The sequence below is a fragment of the Nicotiana tomentosiformis genome, chromosome 7 (genome assembly GCF_000390325.3).
Source record: "Nicotiana tomentosiformis chromosome 7, ASM39032v3, whole genome shotgun sequence".
Taxonomy (NCBI): domain Eukaryota; kingdom Viridiplantae; phylum Streptophyta; class Magnoliopsida; order Solanales; family Solanaceae; genus Nicotiana; species Nicotiana tomentosiformis.
In genome coordinates this window covers 5,301,210-5,324,117 of record NC_090818.1, presented here as the reverse complement: position 1 = coordinate 5,324,117, position 22,908 = coordinate 5,301,210, and the positions used below count along the sequence as shown (strand labels likewise).

General features: G+C 37.5%; 1 long non-coding RNA gene across 3 annotated transcripts; it reads right to left on the bottom strand.

The window, feature by feature from the left end:
• Positions 1-1,316: 1,316 nt before the first annotated feature.
• On the bottom strand, positions 1,317-17,900 carry LOC104088984 (uncharacterized). Of its 3 annotated transcripts, none has more exons than XR_004505018.2 (4): positions 17,215-17,900; positions 17,006-17,097; positions 2,548-2,696; positions 1,317-1,595 (listed from the first exon to the last, which is right to left on the bottom strand). It is a non-coding gene; the product is annotated as an uncharacterized lncRNA (long non-coding RNA). The 3 variants fall into 3 exon arrangements; XR_004505020.2 differs by having other exon boundaries at positions 17,449-17,897; XR_001967871.3 differs by having other exon boundaries at positions 17,006-17,893.
• Positions 17,901-22,908: the final 5,008 nt, after the last annotated feature.

Here is a 22,908-nt window from a genome sequence, read left to right as displayed (position 1 = left end):
CAGTCTTCCTTCACAGCATGAATGCTAGAAGGACGTATGGAAGAAGGATACCTACTGACGGCCCATGTACGAGAGTTAGCAGTAGAAAATTTCTCTTCGGAGTCTTTTATGGTAATAAGACTTTTAGGGATGATGGAGCCCACTGTTGGAGGAGAAGAGTCTTCGGCCTTGTTCTTGCTCTTTGAAAAACCAGCACGCTTTGAGGAAGAAGCCATTTTATGGAAGAAGGAGAAGGTTTTTTGTTTGAAGAGAATTAGAGAAAAGATGAAGAGCAGGATGCAAGTTAGATAAGGGAAGCTTGAAAAATTATGAAGTATAAGGGAGAATATTGATACGTATAAGTAAAAGTTTTGGCGGCTAAATTTATGGCCATGAATACCTCTATAATCGGCAAAAGTTGTGTTGAATTATAGGATGACGCGTGTTCGGGGCATTAAACGCGGAGAGACATGCGTCTAATCAACCGTCAAAAGCCTTCAGAGGGAATTATAGTGATTTTCGCCAAAAGAGTGTTTCTACCAACTTTCCGGTAACACAAAGTTATGTCACCGAAAAGCAGGGGTACTATCTATATAGGGTAAAATATGCTATGACACGTGACGGTCCAAAAAAGGGACACGTGGAACCCAAGACGGGGATGGCCAAAGACCGAAGGCAACTGTTTCGTTTGTCACCGGAAAGAATAACGTTCATAAAGATGTGATAAATGCTCTTTTGCCCGGTAGAATTTTATAAAGAATATTCCCCGGCATTAAGAGCAATTACCCGTTACAGGGAATTTGACATTTATGTTCACCGTTGCATCTTCATCAATGTTCCTCGTAATTGACATTAAAGAAGGACACGATCCAACATTTTTTAGTCCTTTAACCACACCCAAGAAGTGTGGCCTAAACTATCAGAAAGTGTGGCCCTTGATCAACGGCCACACTTTTTGACGTAAAGTAACGGTTTTTAGGGGGTGGCATAAGTAAGCGTAACCTTTGTCCTAAGGCAACGCTTTTCATGAGGTAAAGACCACGGTTTACAATGGCCACCCTTTTCTTATCCTATAGCTATACTTTTGAAGCGTGTCTTTTGTTACCTTATAGGCCACCATTTTCAAGTGTTGCTCCTATAGCAACATTTATAATGCGTGGCCTTTATTACTATACACGCCACATTTTTGTCATACCCTAAGGCCACACTTTGAAGCGTGACAATTGTCATATTTTAACTAATATCCAAGTTGCAATTTTGTGTTTAAAAATTAAATTTTGTTTACATATATTCGATAATCACATTTATTTCAAACATATTAACTTTACTATGGAGATCTCAAACACTACATTAATTAATTTAAATCTCTAAGAAGTAACAAAAAATAATTCAAATGCATGTACTTGTAATGAACTTCAAAAAATAAATATTTCATATACTACATCAAATAATAAAATCAATTGCTTCAAGGCGCCCACTGGCCATTAACTTTACAAAACTATATATATTCATAGTGAACCACAAACATCATAATTGTCCAAAACTCTTCATCATTTTCTTCCGAAAAATTAATTTGACATTAGGCCACCATTTTCAATTTCATCCCCAAATTTTTCCTAAACATTTAAAATGGAATTAAAGTTAGATAGAAATCACTAGTATGCAATTGAAAAGTCAAACTAAAAATTGCACTCATATTTTCAACAATCAAAAGCAAAACACTTAACAGAGTAAAAGTAACACTATCAAAGCAGGAGACAATGGATGAGGGGACAAATAGAAACACCTATACAACATATTTATTCATGATGTTTCAGAAGAATTTCTTACAAGTTTCGGTGAGTAGTTGACAAAAAGCACTTTACACCACCCCGAGCGAGTAACTTTATACAATCCTGTTTAAGTTGGCCTCGTCATTTAGGACTAAAAACTTAATAGTGAGCTTCTGATAAAATATGTAATAGCAAACTATCCGACTTAGCACACTTCTCATCGGGGAATCCCAAGTTTAACGCAATCATGATACAGATGCACAACATTATCAACATAGAAGATGACATTTGAAAGGTATCCGTACACCCTATCTCTGTCAGAAAGAAATAATTCTGAATGTATGTGTGGCCTCTCTTGCATGATACTTGAAAATTATATGTTCTATGTACATGAAAATAATTCATTTGATTTAACAGATATCTAGGTAAGATGCATTACACTTTGCCCTATGAATGTCCTCAGAGATGAGCTAAGGAATGAGATTAAACGATTATAGTTTTAAGTGAAAAAAAATGCAAAACCACTGTGAAGAAATGGAAAAATAGAAAAATGCTATACATAAATGCATAAACTTCCAAGTGGTATGAAACATACATCAATTTCTAATTTTTAGGTGGTATGAAAACATAAAACATTCTAATGAAGTTGAACTGGTGTTATGATGGAGCACTGATTTTAGAGAAAAGAACTTGTGAGTAAAATCTCAGTTTCAGGTCAACGGTAGCATATATTTCACAATTCTACTAGCAAGAAGCTTAAAAGATAAAACAATTATATGGTTGAATAGAAGAATACCAGATATTGCTAAGTAACCTTGTCGAGTGCATTTCTCTGCTTTGCGCATATTTTGCCAATGTGCGCCTCTTCTTCATGTGATTACAGAACCAACAACCAAAATATCAAGGGAAAGTCCAACTCACACTAAAACTCATCAAGTAAGCTTCCTGAATACGTTAATGAATAACCACAACTCAGTACTACAAAATGTAATAGTCTTACACAGAAAAAGTACCTACAGTTCACTCATTATCCTACGACACACTTCTGCTTGGAACACTTAAAAAGTTACTTACTCTTTTGAACATAAGAAGAAAAAAAATAAAAAGAAGAATAGCAGAACTAGTTTTAAGTTTTTAATATCACAAAAATCACTGAAACATGTAACCATTTAGTAATTCCTCTAGCTAAGAAACATTCTCAAGCATGGAGAAATAAAGGAACCTAATAATATAAGTTAGATTACTAATGTAAGATTATTCCTCATATCACAAAATTGTTGCACTATAGGAATATCAGCTACTTGTGTAATGACTCGACCGGTCGTTTTAAGCGTATTAGCCCGAGGAGGTCTTGTTCTGGTTTTGGGACACTTAGTCCCTAATACGGAAGCTTAATTCTTAGGATTTTGATCGTAGTCAGAATGGTGTGAAGATGACTCCGGAATGGAGTTCCATTAATTCTGTTAGCTCTGTGGGGTGATTTTGGACTCATGAGTATGTCCGGAGTGTGAATCTGAGGTCTGTAGCTGATTTAGGCTTGAAATGGCAAAAGTCGAATTTTCGGAAGTTTGACCGGGGGGTTGACTTTTGATATCGGGGTCGGATTCAGATTCCGGAAGTTAGAATACATCTGTAATATTGAATATGACCTGTTTGCAAAATTTGAGGTCAATCGGGCATGGTTTGGTATGATTCGGCATCGTTTGTAGAATTCGGAAGTTTAGAAATTCTATAGGCTTGAATCCGGATGTAATCGGTGTTTTGGTGTTGTTTTGAGTGATTCGAAGGTTCGACTAAGTTCGTATTGGGTTATATGACTTGTTGACATGTTTGGTTGAGGTCCTGGGGGCCTCGGGTAGATTTCGGGTGGTTAACGAACTTGATTTTTGAATTGATGAAGCAGCTACTGGTGTAACCGCACCTGCGGAGTGGGCACCGCAGGTGCGAGCACGCAGAAGCGTGGCATGAATCGCAGATGCGGGCAAGGCCATGAAGGACAAGGTCGCAGGTGCGAAGAATTTCCCGCACATACGGCAGAGCAGATACGGACAAGTGGACGCAGGTGCAGAGGCAGCTAGGATAGAGTGACTCCGCAGAAGTGAGGCCAGGGCCGCAGATGCGCATTCGCAGGTGCGGAACATGGAGTACAGGTGCGGGTCCTGGAGGTGCAAGTGACTTCCGCAGGAGCAGCATTTTCACCGCAGATGCGGCGTCGCAGATGCGGCATCGCAGGTGCGACAATAGGTCCGCAGATGCGAAAAGTCTAGGCAGAAGGTTTAAAAGCAAGGGTTCGCGAATTTAGTCTTATTTCAACATTTTGGACTCGGACTTAGGCGATTTTGGAGAAGATTTTCGAGGTGATTATTGAGGTAAGCTTCTTGTACTCGTTTTGGATCATAAAACGTATTTCCCCATAGGTTTCCTCACCTAATTAGTGAGATTTTGAAGTGAAATTTGTGGGGTTAGGGCTTGAGAATTGGAGAGTGGATTTTGGGGATTTGGATGACCAAATGGTGTTAGATTTTGATAAATTTAGTATGATTAGACTCGTGAGTGAATGGGCTTTCGACTTTTATGACTTTTGTCAGATTTGGAGGCGTGGGCCCGGGGGCCGGATCGAGCCTATTTCGGATTTTGGCTTATAATTTTGTATTTGTCTTGTGGAATTGATTCCTTTAGCCTATATTAATTATACTGTACTGCTTGTAGCTAGATTCGGGGCGTTTGGAGACTAATTCGAGGGGCAAAGGCATTTCGGAGTAGGATTTGCTCGATTTGAGGTAAGTAGCGCTTTCAAACTTAGTTCTGAGGGTTCGAAACCCCGAACTATATGCTATACGATTGGTATTGAGGTGACGCACATGTCAAGTGACGGGCGTGCGAGCGTGCACCATGAGAATTGTGGCCTGGTTGATTCCATGGCACTGTATAGTGACTCTATTTTGTTGATATTCGTGTTTTCATCTTGTGATAAAGTAATTGAGTTGTCAATCATGCTTAGATATCATGTTTAGGCTTTATGTTGGTACTGTTGGGACCCCTAGTGGTCGTTTCTTATTGTCATCTCACTAATTTCATTGATATTATGTACTCAGTCATGTTTATGCATTTCATATCATATCTCCGTCTTATTTGTTATTTATTGATACATCATATCATTATTTCGGGATAGTTTTCATGATATTGTGAGCCCGTGAGTGAGACTGGATAGATTGATGACTGAGTGAGGCTGAGAGCCTAATTATGAGTGACAGTTGTGGGATCGGGCTGCACGCCGCAGCGGTTATACTGATTTTATGAGCCCCTCCGGAGTCTGTACACACCCCCAATAAGCGCGGTTGATATTATTGAGGGTTGGATCTTCCCTGGACATGGATATTGTCTGAAGTACTTGATACCTGAAGATGGATCTTCTCCACAGGGCTGGATTGGCCTTCCTCGGTACTAGGTGACTCATAGTCAGTGATGTATATATTCCGGGATGGATCTTCCCTGGGTCGTATGGGCCATATACAGTGCGAGTGGTTGAGCATTTGAGAGTGTGAGCACATGAGGCTGACAGCATGGCGCATCATATACAGCATGTGCATTGGCATGTAGAGATAGCAGAGTTATATTCTTTACACTATTCGGATCTGCTTCACTTTACTGTTTTGAGTTGCCTATTAATTTGAAAGCATGCCTACGTTTCTGTTCAGTTATTTCTATTTTATCTGTACCAATTGAGTTCGTCACTACCTTTCAGTCCAAAGTTTGTACTTGTTACTTACTGAGTTGGATGTACTCACGTTACTCCATGCACCTCGTGTGTAGATCTAGGCATTTTTTGTCACGGCGGCAGTTGCTGATTGTGGCTTCAGAGTTCGGAGACTACCAAGGTAGGTGCACGGCGTTCGTAGGCCTTGACTCTCCTTCTTTATCACTAGTTTTATTTTCAGTTTATTTCTCTAGACACTATAGTGGACTGTATTCTAATTTAGACGCTCATGTACTCTGTGACACCCCGGTTTTGGGATGGGTTGTGTCGTATTTTGGATATTTTAATTTTCAAAAAGGCTTTCCTAAATTATTAAATTGCTTCCGTCTTTATGTTCAAAGATTTATTTTTCTGTGTTGAAATATTGAGTTGTGGCTTGCCTAGTTCCACGATAGGCGCCATTACGACGGTTAGATTTTGGGTCGTGACAACTTGGTATCAGAGCCTTGGTTACATAGGTCTCATGAGTCATGAGCAAGTTTAGTAGAGTCTTATAGATCAGTACGGAGACGTCTGTACTTATCTTCGAGAGGCTGCCAAACCATTAGGAAACTTCACATTCTTCAATTCTAGTCGTGCGAATCTTTTGATTCTGGTAACTAAATTTTTGTTGTTCTAATTCTCTCACAGATGGTAAGGACGCATACTACGGGGCGGGTTAGACAGCCACCAGTACCACCAGTCAGGGCCGCGAGAGGCCGAGGTCGCGGTAGAGGTCGTGGTAGGGGCAAAGGTTCAGCTCGTACCGTAGCTAAGGCAGCACCTGCAGATCCACCCATTGCCCCAATTCTGGAGCAGGCTCCAGTTGTGGATGAGCCGGTGGGACCAGCTCAGGCACCACCTGTGCCCATTGTGATTCCAGGCCTTCAGGAGGCCTTAGCTCAGATTCTGACCATGTGGACCAGACTCCCGCCGCCCGCACACCATAGCAGGTGGTACAGGGACTCCATATATCGGGGGCACTACCAGCCCAGCCGGTTGCAGCTGCTCAGGACTATGTGATTCCTGCTATGCCCGAGGATGAGCAGCGTAGATTGGAGAGGTTTGGGAGGCTCCGGCCTCCATCTTTCAGTGGTGCAGAGGGAGAGGATGCGCATGGCTTCTTGGATAGGTGTCAGAGGATACTCCGTACAACCGGTATTCTAGAGACCGGTGGGGTCTCGTTCACTATTTTTCAGTTCTCTGGGGCTGCCTTCAGTTGGTGGGAGGATTACGAGAGGCATAGGCCGGTCGGCGCAGCACCCTTTACCTGGCAGCAGTTCTCCGTTCTCTTTCTGGAGAAGTTCATGCCTCAGTCCCGCAGAGAGGAGTTGCACAGGTAGTTCGAGCAACTTCGTCAGGTTATATGTCTGTGATGCAGTATGAGATGAGATTTTCAGAGTTGGCCCGTCATGCTATCTGGTTGGTTCCCACAGACAGGGAAAGGATCAGGAGGTTCATAGATGGCCTCCCGTTTCAGCTGCGATTGCTTATGACTAGAGAGAGAGTATCTGGTGCTACATTTGATGAGGTTGTCGATATTACTCGTCAGATTGAGATGGTTCGCAGCCAGGAGCGGGTTGAGAGGGAGGCCAAGAGGCCTCGTGGACAAGGTGGATTCAGCGGTGTTCCTTTTGGGGGTCAGTTCCACCACGGTAGGGGTCGTCCTTTCAGACATGGTCAGACGACTCACCCGGTTCACCGTGGTGCATCATCTGGCCATGGTGCACACAGCTATCAGTAGGGCCAGTCTTCATTCAGTTCACTACCAGCTCAGAGTTCGTCTCATGCATCATCTGCTCAGGGTTCATCTGTGTCAAGACCTTCTAGCAGTTATTCTGGTGCTCGGGGTTCCCTTCAGTCCCCACCGCCATTTGCAGAGAGAGGTTGCTTTGAGTGCGGAGATTTGGGTCATATCAAAAGGCATTGTCCCCGCCTTTTGGGAGGTTCATCTCAGTAGAGGAGTTAGTCTTCGACTTCGGCACCAGTTACTTTACCACCCGCCTAGCCATATCGGTAGTGGAGCTCAGTCAGCTAGGGGTAGCCATAGAGGGGGAGGCCGATCAGGTGGAGGTCAAGCCCGTTTCTACGCACTCCCTACCATACCATTGCTTCGGATGTTGTGATTGCAGGTATTGTCTTAGTTTGCCATAGAGATACCTCTGTATTATTTGACCCTGGTCCCACTTATTCATATGTGTCCTCGCATTTTGCTCATTGTCTGGATATGCCTCGTGAGTCTCTAGTTTCACATGTTTATGTGTCTACGCCGGTGGGCAATACTGTCATTATGGACCGTGTATATCGGTCATGTGTGGTGACTATTGGGAGTCTGGAGACTAGAGTAGATCTCTTATTGCTTAGTATGGTCAATTTAGATGTTATCTTGGGTATGGTGAGTTATCAGATGTTTTGTTATATGGCTTTGAGCCAAGTGGGGGAGTCTGCTATCTATGATTTGATTGCACAATTTTGTAGGGTATTAGTTGTTGGGCTAAGGCATACTTGTTGATTGGTTATGACTTGCAGAGGTTGATATCGTGGATGACTTGAGTAAGAAAATTTCTTTAATGTGGGTTATATCGCACTTTATGAAAAATCATGAAATGATTAAATTGTTATTTTGAAGGGCGTAGTGCGCACGGAGTGTGAATTTGATCGGTGGTGTTAAGGAAGAGTTACCCCTTCAAGCGTTGCTATGCTAATGAGGCATGTGTCTTTTAGCCCGTTTGGGCGGTGCAATTTAGAATCTGAAATTACATTTAATGGTGCCGGAATTTGCAGTAATTCTGTATGATTATGGATTCTACATTTTAGTATAAAAAAGGTAAGAAGAATAATTTTAAATTCGCGTAAGGTATTTTTAGAGTGAGCATTATAGTTGAGGCATTTATGGAGGCACTTAAGAAGAGTACAATGGCTTATAGGCCTTATGGTGGTGTGGTGTTATGTTAGGGTGTCTTGTAGTGAGCTTTGGGTAAGGATCGTGGAGTTCTGACAAGGAGAAGTATCAAATTGAGGATAATTTAGAAGAAACTCGAAGTAAATAGGACAACTGGGTAGTAGGCTAGACCAGTATGATGATGGCATGATAGATGTGGTGTGTTGTGCAGGATTAAGATTCACATGTACAAGGTGACAGTTCATTCTTGAAGGCAAGTTCACAAATTCTAGACAGAATGGTCAGTGTTGTATATTTAGATGAATGTTATAGTTGCTCGGTAATCCCTAAGAGGGGTGCGCGATTGAAAGAGGCATTGTGTTTTGATTTACGGATGTTCATTGGTATTGCGGTACTTTCCTGGTTGATCGACTGCTGATATTCAATTTTGCTATGTGGCACGGAAGAATTTTAGGAGTATTCCTCGTGGGATGATCGTGTATGAGAGATGTGTTAGACATTCTGGCGGTGGAGTTGGGATCAGATATGGGATTCGTGTGTTATATGAATTTGGAGGCTGGGAGTTCTCAAGAGCAGGTTGTTTCCATGGTTGTGGACTATGAAGTCATGGCTGGAGCTAGCTAGACGATAGTATATGTTATGATTCAGTCATCGTGGGATTTCGGAGGGTTATTTATCCATGTGTGGGTGCCCGGAGTTGATTTTGGGGTCCATTGGTAGGCCCAATTAGGATGTGTATTCTACACCGAGTCGGATTGGTTGGCTCCATACTGCTATTGTTGAGGGATGTGCCATTCGGTTGTTGTTAAGCTTATTCGTGTTTTGATATGTTCAGTGAGTTACTCTTCTATGCCACGAGGGGTTGTGATTCGTTGGTTGTATGCACCCATGGTGCAGTTCTATTGGGGGCCTTATAGCGGAAATTGCACGAGATGGGTATTTGGGTGATGCATGAGTGGTTGCGCATTGGTTACGTTCTTTCGGGTTTGTGTGGCATTTTGTCATTTGCTTCTCCAGGGTTATGGTAATGCACTTTGAGTACATGATGTTAGTTTGCGCGTGGTTATTGATTTTGAGCATGGTGGCTGAGGTACTTCATATGGATCAGTGTTTGGATGTGGTCGCGCATTGCGGCAGAGTTATGTTGAGATATGATCCTTGTATTAGGTTCGTGTTTTATGGTTCTACGGCGTGTGATGGGTTTTTAGCATTGTGTTGCGGTGGTACCCGTCGAGCTTACGGGACGATTCTCTTATTTGAGTCATTTTCGTGATTGAGTACATTTGGAATGTTGCTTATTGGTGCACGGATTACACGGGTTGTGGCTTTAGATAGTATTGGTGTGGCATGTCAGTAGAGTAGTTGGTATTTGATAAGATGAAGTCGTCGGATCTAGGATAGGTGCTATCAGATTTGATTGTGGCATATTTGGAAGGATAATATCAAAAATCGGCTTAGGAATTTGCTATGGCTCTTGTCGAAGGAGAGGGAGCTCCACGACTGAAGGATCTGATAAATGGTTACAAGTCTCTGCGTGTTTCTTTCATCATCGGTGGTGTACGAAGGTTTTAGAATGGAGTCTTGTTTGATATGAGGTTTATTACCGGCATGGGGTTGTTTCGAGCAGCTACGGTAATTAGAAATCATTGCTTCGAGCATTTGAGCTATGTGGTATTTGAAGTTTTAAGTATTTGAGTTATGGTTACGGCTTTAGGTACAATTTGTTCAGACTTATACAGTGTGTAGGTTGCGGGATTCTGACCTTATAAGAAATTTCGGATATTGGAAATGGGATTCTAAGGCCTGTAGGCTAGGTAGAATTAAAAAGTTTCAGTTATGTGGTGTTATCAGACCTATATGGGATAGGGTGACGTGGGATCACCCCGGGTACATACGTGGTAAGATGGAATAGTGATTTGGTGGCTTGGAAACAACTCTTGGCACATTCGAGGACGAACGTATGTTTAAGTGGGGGAGGATATAACGACTCGACCGGTCGTTTTGAGCGTATTAGCCCTGATCCCCTATTTACTGCATTCCCCGTATCTGTTTCTGCTTATGTGACTTGTCGGGAGGTCTTGTTCTGGTTTCGGAGTGTTTTGGGATACTTAGTCCCTAAAATGGAAGCTTAAGTCTTAGGATTTTGACCGTAGTCAGAATGGTATGAAGATGACTCCAGAATGGAGTTTCGTCGGTCCCGTTAGCTCCGTAGGGTGATTTTGGACTGAGGAGTGTGTCCGGACTGTGAATTTGAGGTTTGTAGCTGATTTAGGCTTGAAATGGTGAAAGTCGAATTTTCGAAAGTTTGACCGGAGGGTTGACTTTTGATATCGGGGTCAGATTCTGATTCCGGAAGTTGGAGTAGGTTTGTAATATTGAATATGACTTGTGTGCAAAATTTGAGGTCAATCGGGCTTGGTTTGGTATGATTCGACATCGTTTGTAGAATTCGGAAGTTTAGAAGTTCTATAGGCTTGAATCCGGGTGTAATTGGTGTTTTGGTGTTGTTTTGAGTGATTCGAACGTGCGACTAAGTTCGTATTGGATTATATGACTTGTTGGCATGTTTGGTTGAGGTCCCGAGGGCCTCGGGTAGATTTCGGGTGGTTAACGGACTTGATTTTTGAGTTGCTGAAGCAGCTACTGATGTAATTGCACCTGGGCACCGCAAGTGCGAGCACGCAGAAGCGTGGCATGAATCGCAGATGCGGGCAAGGCCATGAATGGCATGGGTCGCAGGTGCGAAGAATTCCCCGCACATGCGGTAGCACAGATGCGGACAAGTGGACGCAGGTGCGGAGGCAGCTAGGATAGAGTGACTCCGCAGAAGCGAGGCCAGGGTCGCAGATGCGCGTTCGCAGGTGAGGAACCTGGAGCGCAGGTGCGGTCCCTGGAGGTGCAAGTGAATTCTACAGGAGCGGCATTTTCACCGCAGGTGCGACAATAGGTCCGCATATGCAAAAAATCTGGGCAGAAGGTTTAAAAGCAAGGGTTCGCGAATTTAGTCTTATTTCAACATTTTGGACTCGGACTTAGGTGGTTTTGGAGAAGATTTTCGAGGTCATTATTGAGGTTAGCTTTTTGTACTCGTTTTGGATCATAAAACTTATTTCCCCATTGATTTCCCCACCTAATTAGTGAGATTTTGAAGTGAAATTTGTAGGTTTAGGGCTTGAGAATTGGAGAGTGGATTTTGGGGATTTGGATGACCAAATGGTGTCGGATTTTGATAAATTTGGTATGGTTAGACTCGTGAGTGAATGGGCTTTCAGATTTTGTGACTTTTATCGGATTTTGAGGTGTGGGCTCGGGGGCGGGTCGAGCCTATTTCGGATTTTTGGCTTATAATTTCGTATTTTTCTTGTGGAATTGATTCATGTATCCTATATTAATTATACTATATTGCTTATAGCTAGATTCGGGGCGTTTGGAGACTTATTCGAGTGGCAAAGACATTTCGGAGTAGGATTTGCTCGGTTTGAGGTAAGTAACGTTTTCAAACTTGGTTCTGAGTGTTCTAAACCCCGAACTATATGTTATACGATTGGTATTGAGGTGACGCACATGCCAAGTGACGGGCGTGTGAGCGTGCACCGTGAGAATTGTGGCCTGGTTAATTCCATGGCATTGTATAGTGACTCTATTTTGTTGATATTCGTGTTTTCATCTTGTGATAAAGTAATTGAGCTGTCAATCATGCTAGATATCATGTTTAGGCTTTATGTTGGTACTGTTGGGACCCCTAGTGGTCGTTTCTTGCTGTTATCTCACTGATTTCATTGATATTATGTACTCAGTCATGTTCATGCATTTCATATCATATCTCCGTCTCAATTGTTATTTATTGATACATCATATCATTGTTTTGGGCTAGTTTTCATGATATTGTGAGCCCGTGAGTGAGACTGGAGAGATTGATGACTGAGTGAGGCTGAGAGCCTGATTATGAGTGACAGTTGTGGGATCGAGCTGCACGCCACAGCGGTTATACTGATTTTATGATAGCGCTTGGGCTGTAGGAGCCCCTCCGGAGTCTGTACACACCTCCAATAAGCGCGATTGATATTATTGAGGGATGGATCTTCCTTGGACATGGATCTTGTCTGAAGTACTTGATACCTGGAGATGGATCTTCTCCACAGGGTTGGATTGGCCTTCCTCGGTACTGGGTGACTTATAGTCAGTGATATATATGTTCCGGGATGGATCTTCCTTGGGCCGTAAGGGCCATATGCAGTACCGAGTGGTTGAGCATTCGAGAGTGTGAGCACATGAGACTAATAGCATGGTGCATCACATACAGCATATACATTGGCATGCAGAGATAGTAAAGTTATATTCTTTACATTGTTCGGATCTGCTTCACTTTACTGTTTTGAGTTGCCTATTTAATTTGAAAGCATGCCTACGTTTCTATTCAGTTATTTCTTTTTTATCTGTACCGGTTGAGTTCGTTACTACCTTTCAGTCCAAAATTTGGACTTGTTACTTACTGAGTTGGATGTACCCACATTACTCCATGCACCTCGTGTGTAGATCCAGGCGTTTTTGTGTCACGACCCCAAATTTCCTCCGTAGGAGGTCATGATGGCACCTAATCTCTAAGACTAGGTAAGCCTATCATTGCAGAATAATAATAGATATCTGAAATAAATAAACTATAAATCAAATAATTACAACTCCCAAAACCCGGTAGAAATAAGTCACAAGCTTCTAAGAATTTATCCTCTCTCTCTCTCTCTATCTATCTATCTATCAAGCCTAACCTCTGTAAAGTAGTGACGAGGTCAAGTCAGGCCCTACTGGAAAAATAAATAATGGCAATGGTAAAATATTTAACAATATAATAAGATTAAATGATAATGGAAATGAGTCAAGTAGTATGTCACCATTTAATTACACCAAATAATGGCAATTATTACCTTGCGGAAACAAAATAAAATTTTTTTCAACTTTAAGAAAATCACAACAATAATCAAAGGTAACTGCGGCCATAAATCAATATCAACAAGGGCACTCTCGAGATACCGCCTCGTAGTCCCAAATCATAAATAAATTCACAATATCTCATTTACTTATATCACTGCGGGAGCCTTCACAATTTATTTAAAGAAAATATTTTTTCCGAAATAGCATCCCGCGTTTTTAGCCACCCTTATCACACTGCATGACTTCTAATAGTCTCCCGTACTAGCCACGCGTATCAAGCCACTCTTATCTCACTGCATGCGTTTCAATACCCAGACCTTATACCGCCGCATGCGTATCAATATCACAATATATCACAATTTGCACCTCAAGTGTCCAAATATTTCAATTTGCCAAAATAAATCAACAACAATTTTTTTTCATAATAAAGAGCTCACGACTCATGCCAAAATAATCCAACAATGATATTTTTCCACAATAAAGAGCTCACGGCTCATGCCAAAATAATTCAACAATAATATTTTTTCACAATAAAGAGCTCACGGCTCATGCAAAAATAATTCAACAATAATATTTTTCCATAATAAAGAGCGCACGGCTCCATCACAATGAGTACGAAATCTCCCAAAAATATTCGGGAATAAATAACTCAACAAAATAGTAGTTCAAAATTTTAGTACGTTGCTTCAATACCAAATTTAAAATGTCAAATAATTCATATTAATAATATTTAATTTAAAGAAAATCACCCTTCAAATAATGCACAGAATAAAAGAAACCAAGTTTCAACTAAACAGGTAATAACAATTAGCAGGAAAAGCTCAAGCAAATTTAAAGTTTAAACATTTAAATCAATGATGAAGAATATAACAAGGTAAAATTATTTAATTAATATGCAACAACGATCTACACAATTTAAAGACATAATCTTTCACATTTAGCCCGTGTACACACTCGTCACCTCGTGTACATGACTTTCAACACATTTCAATTTATCACTTCAATACCAATCCTAGGGGAAATTTCTCCCACACAAGGTTAAACAAGTCACTTGCCTCGACTTGCTCCAATTTAACCAAGTAGTATATTTTTTTCTCGATTTTCCGACTCTGATCGACTCGTATCTAGTCATAATTAATTCAATACAGTCAACAAAAATTATAGAATCAATTCCATAAAAAAAATACTACATTTTTAAATAAAATCCGAAATTAACTCAAAAATTACCCTTGGGGCCCACGTCTCGAAATCCGGCGAAAGTTACGAAATATGAACGCCCGTCCAACTACGAGTCTAACCATACCAAAATGACTAAATTCCAATAATAATTCGACCCTCAAATCCTCAAATCTATCCAAGAGGGTTTTCAAAATTTTTCAACTTAAATCACCAATTAACTGATAAAAACAGTGATGGATTTGGGTAATCTAACCAAAATTGAGTTAAGAACACTTACCCCGATATTTTCTCTGAAAATCTCCCAAAACTCGCCTCAATCCGAGCTCCAAATCATTAAAAATGAAAAATGGGAAGAAGTCCCATTTTTAGAACTTAAACTCTTTGTCCAGGCTTTTTCTTCTATGCGATTGCTGCAAAAGGCACGCGATCGCGAAGAACAAAACAAGGTTGCCCATAATTAAGCTTATGCGATCGCGGATAACTCCACGCGATCGCGAAACACAGCATTCCTAGACCTACGCGATCGCGAAGGGTTAAGCGTGTGGATCAAGTTCTGCCTCGTTTCCTCTTCGCGAACGCGGTCTTAGCCACGCGTTCGCATAACACAGCTTGCCAAACCTACGCGATCGCGGACTCGCCCACGCGATCGCATAGCACAAAATTTTCAGCTGCCCAATTAATCCTACGCGATCACATACCTTCTCACGCGATCGCGTAGAAGGAAACCAGAACCTGCAGAAACCATAACTTCAGCTATCAAGCAAAGTCCAAAAATGATCCGTTAGGCATACAAAACTCACCCGAGCCTCTCAGGACCTCAACCAAATATACCAACAAGTCCTAATACATCATACGAACTTAGTCGAGTTTTCAAATCACATCCAACAATACTCAAAACACGAATCACACATAGATTTAAGCCTAATGAACTTTGAAACTTTCAATTTTTACAAACGACGCCGGAACATATCAAATCAAGTACGATTGACCTCAAATTTTGCATGCATGTCATAAATGACATAACTGAGCTATGAAAATTTTCGGAACTGGATTCCGACCCCGATAACAAAAAGTCAACTCCCCGGTCAAACTTCCAAACTTAAATTCCTATTTTAGCCATTTCAAGCCTAATTTAACTACGGACTTCCAAATAAAATTCCGAACATGCTCCTAAGTCCAAAATCACCATACGGAGCTGTTGGAATCATCAAAATTCTATTCCGGGGACGTTTTCTCAAAATATTGACTGAAGTCAAACTTAGTATTTTAAAGCCAACTAAAGGAACCAAGTGTTCCGATTTCAACCCGAACACTTCCAAATCCCGAACCAACCATCCCCGCAAGTCATAAATTTATAAAAGCACATACGAGGAGTTTTATTTAGGGAAACTGGGTTCTAAAAGTAAAAATAACCGGTTGGGTCATTACATTTTGGTCACGGCGACAGTTGCTGATTGCTGCTTCAGAATTCGGAGACTACCAAGGTAGCTGCACGGCATTCGCAAGCCTTGACTCTCCTTCTTTATCACTAGTTGTATTTTCAATTTATTTCTCTAGACACTGTAGTGGATTGTATTCTGATTTAGACGTCCATGTACTCTGTGACACCCCAGTTTTGGGATGGGTTGTATCGTATTTTGGATATTTCTATTTTCAAAAAGGCTTTCCTAAATTATTAAATTGCTTCCGTCTTTATGTTCGAAGATTTTGTTTTCTGTGTTGAGATGTTGAGTTGTGGCTTGCCTAATTCCACGATAGGCGTCATCACGACGGTTAGATTTTAGGTCGTGACAACTTGATTCACAAAGTCTTATATTAACACCGCTCTTGATAATAATGGAGGACAATTCACTATTTGAATAGAAATAGTGTGAAGATCATGGAGGCAGCTCAGTATGAAAAGAAATGTAGATGCTAGCAGCTAAACGGTAATATCAAAAAAATCACAAGAACAATTTCTATCAGACTAGACTGTCACCACAACAAAACAAACAATGACTAAAAAATCAAACCAGGCCTGAGTTTTCCCAGAATGATACCATTTTTATACCTATAAAAAACAATATCATATTCATACCTATCCAGTATAAAACCTTTTAGTAGTGATCAAGCATATGCCCAAAGGAAAGAAAACGGATAAAAAACTAACTCAAGCTAATCAGGAAACATATTTTTTTTCTCGAAAGAAGCTTTGAGCTGAAAACCAAAAAACGATATATAATTATATCACTCTTAGTAATGATATTGTCCAAAGAGGAAAATGCTAGGAGCATCGACTTCATCATGAGAAAATCAATCAAGATTTAATTTCTTGCATATGTCATGTTGTGCAAAAAGAATATTATGGAGACTCATTTTTGGTTATAGCGGAAGCCACAAATTCACATCCTAGTTTGGATTACTTTTAAAAAAAATTGTTCTTACCACTCATCCCCCCTTAAATCTACGAACATCAAATAATGCACACGAGAGACTTGAAGTTTCTTTTGTACAAAATCAAACCCTCACCTATCTCCATTCTCCTCCAGAGAAGCATTTCCAACTCTTCCACCAGTGTCGTTGATGGTCAGATCTTCTAGTCTCACTCCTACATAAACTCCCTAAAATTGAACACACTTCAATATTACATCTTGAGTTGGTTTCTATAACCATTAGGCACAGAAGAAATTGAACGCAGACTAATTTATGTATTAATAGGACAAAAATTTATGATTAACCTCACTCGAACTGAAAATATTAAGGTGGGGGAAGCACGACCAGCCCTTAAACAAACCTTCAAGTGCAGCTAGGGCTTTTTATTTTACAACTTCAAATCTATCAAGAATAAGAGTATAACACCAAAAATCTGTACCAAAATTATGTTCAGATCTTAAAATAAAAGCATTTAAACACCCAAAAAGTATTAGTAAAGAGAGATTAAAAGAAGTGGATTTGACAAGATAAGCACATACAAGTGATGGAACCGGAGTGAACCATTTCAATAAAGGAAAAAAGGGGCAGAAAGTCGATGGCGGCAGCTTGAGTGGGTGTCGCGGTCGACTCAGTGGAAGACCATCTCAGTTTCTTTCAATGCCTTATCTTAGTTTTTGAAGTGAATGGTAGACTTGGTCGCTGCTAGCCCACCGAGGAGTTCGATGGTGAAATGGGGTAACAACAACGGAGGTGGCCTTGAAGCAACATACATGGTGGTGCTATGATGCAGAATTGAGAAAATTTCATTGGGGAAATATTTTTTAGCGGTCTTCTTTGCCTCTTTAGAATTGGGGGAAAATTTTGGGAGAGATTTTATTAAAACTTTTACTATAAAGAGTGGCTTTCAAGATGAATAAAGAGCACGGTTCAAAAGCCTTACAACATATGGAATAAGTGTTGCCAAATATTTTTACATTTGGCTACACTTTTAAAAAGAACATTTTACAAGTGTTGCTTAAAATCCGCGGCCTAAACCTCTTAGCAATGGCAACCCCTTAAAAAGTGTGCCCGTAAATATATTTGGCAACACTTATTAAGCGTGGTCTAAAATTAGTGTGGCCTTAGGTCAAATTTATTGTAGTAATAGTTATAAATAGTGAGTTCAGTTGTTATTGTAAAGGATACGAATTTTTTGGGAAACTTCCGTTACATTCTATACAAAACTCAATGCAATCTTATCTTCTTACTTTTTGATTTCGTTATTGTTGTGTCCGAAAACCCTGTTCCCGGAACTATTGTTTCTGCTGCTTCGTCTATATCCTAAGGCTAAGCATTGCATAATTTTTCGATTATTTTATTATTTTAGGATCAAATTAATTTATTTGTCTAAAACCCATGTATAAATTTAATTATATTGTTTTACGGGATAAACATAAGTATTTAGTATGTATACCGGAGAATTTATGTATTGGAGTCAGCGTTTGCAGTCAGAAGCTGCATATCATTTAAAGGAATTGAAATTCTGTTAGTAGGAAGTTGCAACAGCAATAGAGGATTGAACACCGTGAAGCAGTGAATTTGGAGTCCAACTTTTGGTGTTAACAACAACTAGTGTTATACCCCGCGTCATGCTCGGAATAATTTATTTAAGAATCTTATGAAATTATGATCTGATATATTATATTATTTTAATAATTTTAGTTACTATTTTATTTTTTAATACAATGTGCAAAAATATAACAAAATTTATACAATTAAAGGATACACATCATATGGTAATTAAATAAATTATTTATTTCTTATTTTAGTTTTTATTAAATTAGCAAGTACTTACTACTAAATATTTACTAATGTGACTTTTTATTAACTTGTAAATTGGATTAATATTTTGTCACTATTTTTCTATAATATATATATATATATATATATATATATATATTTTTTAATACAATGTGCAAAAATATAACAAAATTTATACAATTAAAGGATACTATATATATATATTCTTACTCTGAAAATATTTTTATTATTTTTACTGTTAAACATTCTTTATTATCTAAATTTATCAATATAGTTTTTGAGTATTATTTACTTACCTTTCATTTTTATTAATTAATTTAAATAATAAATATTCTAATATCATCTTTATCCCTCTCTTTTTATACATTCTTTTCTACTGTAATATTTGATTAGTTTTCTCATTTTGCATTCTACTAATAATTAAAATTATTTAATATCTTTTTTTTGGTTAAATTAAAATTTTAAATTCGTCAAAAATATAAAAATATTAGCCTTTTGATTTAATTTTTAAAATATACTAATAATTTTAATAATTTTTATTTTGTGTTATTTATATAATATTCTTATCTTATGTCTAAATATTCTAATATTATTTTATTTTTTAAATTATTTTTCACTATGGAATTATGAGTTATATTCTTCTATTTAATAACTAAAATTTTATTTAGAAATAAATTAATTAATATATACATTTTACGTTATCACTTGAAATTCTTTTTTTCTTTAATATTCTTCCTTTATGACTCTTTATTTATTATAATTTATATTATAGTATATGTACGAATTTTCTCCATAATTCTACTTATAAGTCTTATATTTCTATTTTTTTCTAATATTTATATTTTTTTGTTCTTTGCTTATTCTTATTGTATTATCCGTTACTTAGTATTATCAAATTATGACATGAAACTATTAGTAACTTACCACATTAATATAATAAAATAGATAGAGTTTTGCATTACTTATAAATTTAACTTGATTTTATCTTGTATGACTATCTCAGAATTTTCTCGTTGTTCAAACTTTTCAATAATATTTTTGAGTATTATTTATTTACTTATTTTTGTCAAATAAATTTAAAGTATGGATAAAATCATATTATCTCTATTTTCTCTGTATACATTAGTTTGTATTCTATAATATTTTATCTTTTTTATTTAGCATTTATCTATAATATGAATATTGTCATATTATTTTTCTAAATGTGTGGTGTTGAATTAGTTCAAAGTTCAGCTACATTCATAATTTTGTGGCCAATTGCACAAAAATATGGTCATCGTCATAATTTTGTGGCGATCATAACTTATAAAATTATGTCAACCGTCAGAATTATAATGAATCACCATAAGACTTGCCCAAGAAATTCTGACAAACATAAATTCTGACCGAAAATTATTTTCCCGGACCTTTCTTTCAGGATCAAAATACAAACGGTGGTACCAAATAACCCTATTTGTGCAATTCACTCTTTGGGTTATGTTCACTGAGTCCACTTAAAACCAAACGGGCCTAAATAAATATATTGAACTCTTACAACAAGTTTTCAATCTAACAAGTGGGCCTGTAAACCAAATTGGACAAACTCAAACTTCAATAGGATCTGAGCTTTCTCAATCATTGTGTCTAAAACGATGTCCAGTCCAAGATAAAGGATTACAAATAGGGATCTTTACGTAAATAGTCGACCAGATTTACTACTTACTTTTCATAATCAGTATAGATTATGTATCGGGAGAAATTCAAAAATAGCTAAATTTACAAGTGATCATTCAAAAATAGCCACAGTTTTAAAAGTAATCAAAATTTAGCCACTTTTCATGTAAAGATAAATTTGAACAAAAACACTGTAATATACTGGAATTCCAGCATAAGTATACTGGAACTTCAGTATAATATACTGGAGTTACAGCATAAGTATACTGGAACTCATATATTATACTGGAGTTCCAGCATAAGTATACTGGACTTCCAGCATAATATACTGGACTTCCAGTATAATTACCGGTCCAGCATAATATGCTGAAAATTCATACACAGGCGCACCGATGTCCAGTATATTATGCTAGAATTTTCCGTGTTGCAGCAAAATAATGGCTATTTTTTAATAATTTTGCAAATGCTGGCTATTTTTGAATGACCAGCCCGAAAACTGACTAGCCTGTGCTATTTTTACGATTATATATATTACACATGAATTATACATATATTATGTGTCCGTCACAAAAGAACAATTGTTTACCCCATAGATGTAGAGCTTTTTTTTTCTTTTAGCCCGCACCAGAAATTATTTATATTTGGTAACCGAAAAAGTTTATAAAATTTGTATAATTTTTTGTATATAATATACAAAATATATATATATATATATATATATATATATATATATATATATATATATATATTTTAGCTATTATTTTGAGAGCGGCTATACAGTATCATTTTTCCATAGATGAATCACATGATGTGTGACATATCTAAAGTATTATTTTGACTTCGGACCACCAGAAGCTAGTCGGCCCAACCCAAAACTATTTATGAAATGCGTTATCAGGGCCAACTATAACCTGCCCACTAACAATATCCACCAGCTTTAATTGTAGAATAATACCAGATAGCCACCTGTAACACCCTTATTTAAAATATTAGACGATGCACCCGTGCGATGCACGGGCCCAATTGTTGCTCATTTTTCTTGTTTTCTTTCTTTAATATTTGTTTTCTATTGTTAATTACACATTGTTCGTCTTTAGGTAAAGAAGAAAGAAAACAGGCTTTTGTGTAATACTAGCGTATAAAATCACGATTACTTATATGGTTATTTATCATTCGCGTTATGTGTATTTTATTTTTTCTAAAATCGTATTACTATACCAGTCACTTTATAATACTTTTCGAAGTTTGATACTTTGTTATATAAAGATTATACAATACTTCAAGCACAATCTAGATTATTTCTACATAGGTTCTACAATCTACACTTTTTATTTTTAAAACAAAATGTGCTTCATCATCAAACTTAAAATTGATTATATAAAAAATGATTAAAAATTCAGTTGGAAAATAAGTCGTGATGTACTTTCTCATTGTTTAAATTGATTAATGTATAGTTTTATCTTTTAATATTTTCAATTGTGTTAATGTATTGCTTTTTCTTTTTATACTAATCAAAATTTGAACAATAAAACATAATTTTATTCCCAAATAGTTGATAAAAGGTGCTTTTTGGTTCTTTGAAATAATAATCGTGAATTTTAATTATAAAGAAATTTTTAACAAGAAAAATTATAGTTCATTTTAGTTTAATCATGTATCTAAATAATTGATTAAAAATAAATTATTTCTCGATCACTCTAAGTACTAATAAAATGGATCTTAAATTGAAGCATTATAGTTTTTTCTAGTTTCATTTGACATGATTGAGATACTATTTAAGGTGTAATACAACTTTCTTCACTATAACTATTTGTTGAACCTTTTTAGATATAATTAATTGTATATTCATGTATTTTTGAAATCTATGTAATGTTGAATTCTTATTGAACACAGAGGTAGTACCCAACTAACTTTGATCATAGAGGGAAAAGTATCCTGCATAATGATACTTCTCATGCCGCCTAATCTATAATAACTTTTAAAGAAGAACAATTCCCCAAATTAATTGTCTTCATTTTTAGTTTAGATTATTCTCAAATCATGTTTTAGGGAAGGAATCATTTTTAACAGTTTGAATAAATTTCAATACTCTATAATAATAAGGAGACTTGAAACTACAGTTTATTCTTAAATATTGTTTTCTTCTAGTTTTATAAAGTATTTCCAAATGAAATTGCAATTTAACGAGAACTTGTATAAAATCATATAATAATATAAGAACATCTGAATATAAATCCGTATAAATTATCACCAATTTTTTAAAGAAAATCTTCTTAACCTGATAGTCAATAAATAAAACAAATGAAATAATGTTTCTTAAGGAGATAATAAAGTTGTTATATATAAATGTATGTTACCATAGTATATTTTTAATCGACTGAACGCTTGAATTATAGAATTACTAAAAAGATAATTCTTCTAGTTAAAATTGAAGTACTTACTGAAAAAAACTATTTCGTTTTCAAATAAATTGCAAAGTCATAGACTAAATAACAATAATCAAATAGTGCATTTAAAGAAGATACAGAGAGTTTAATGGTTCACAT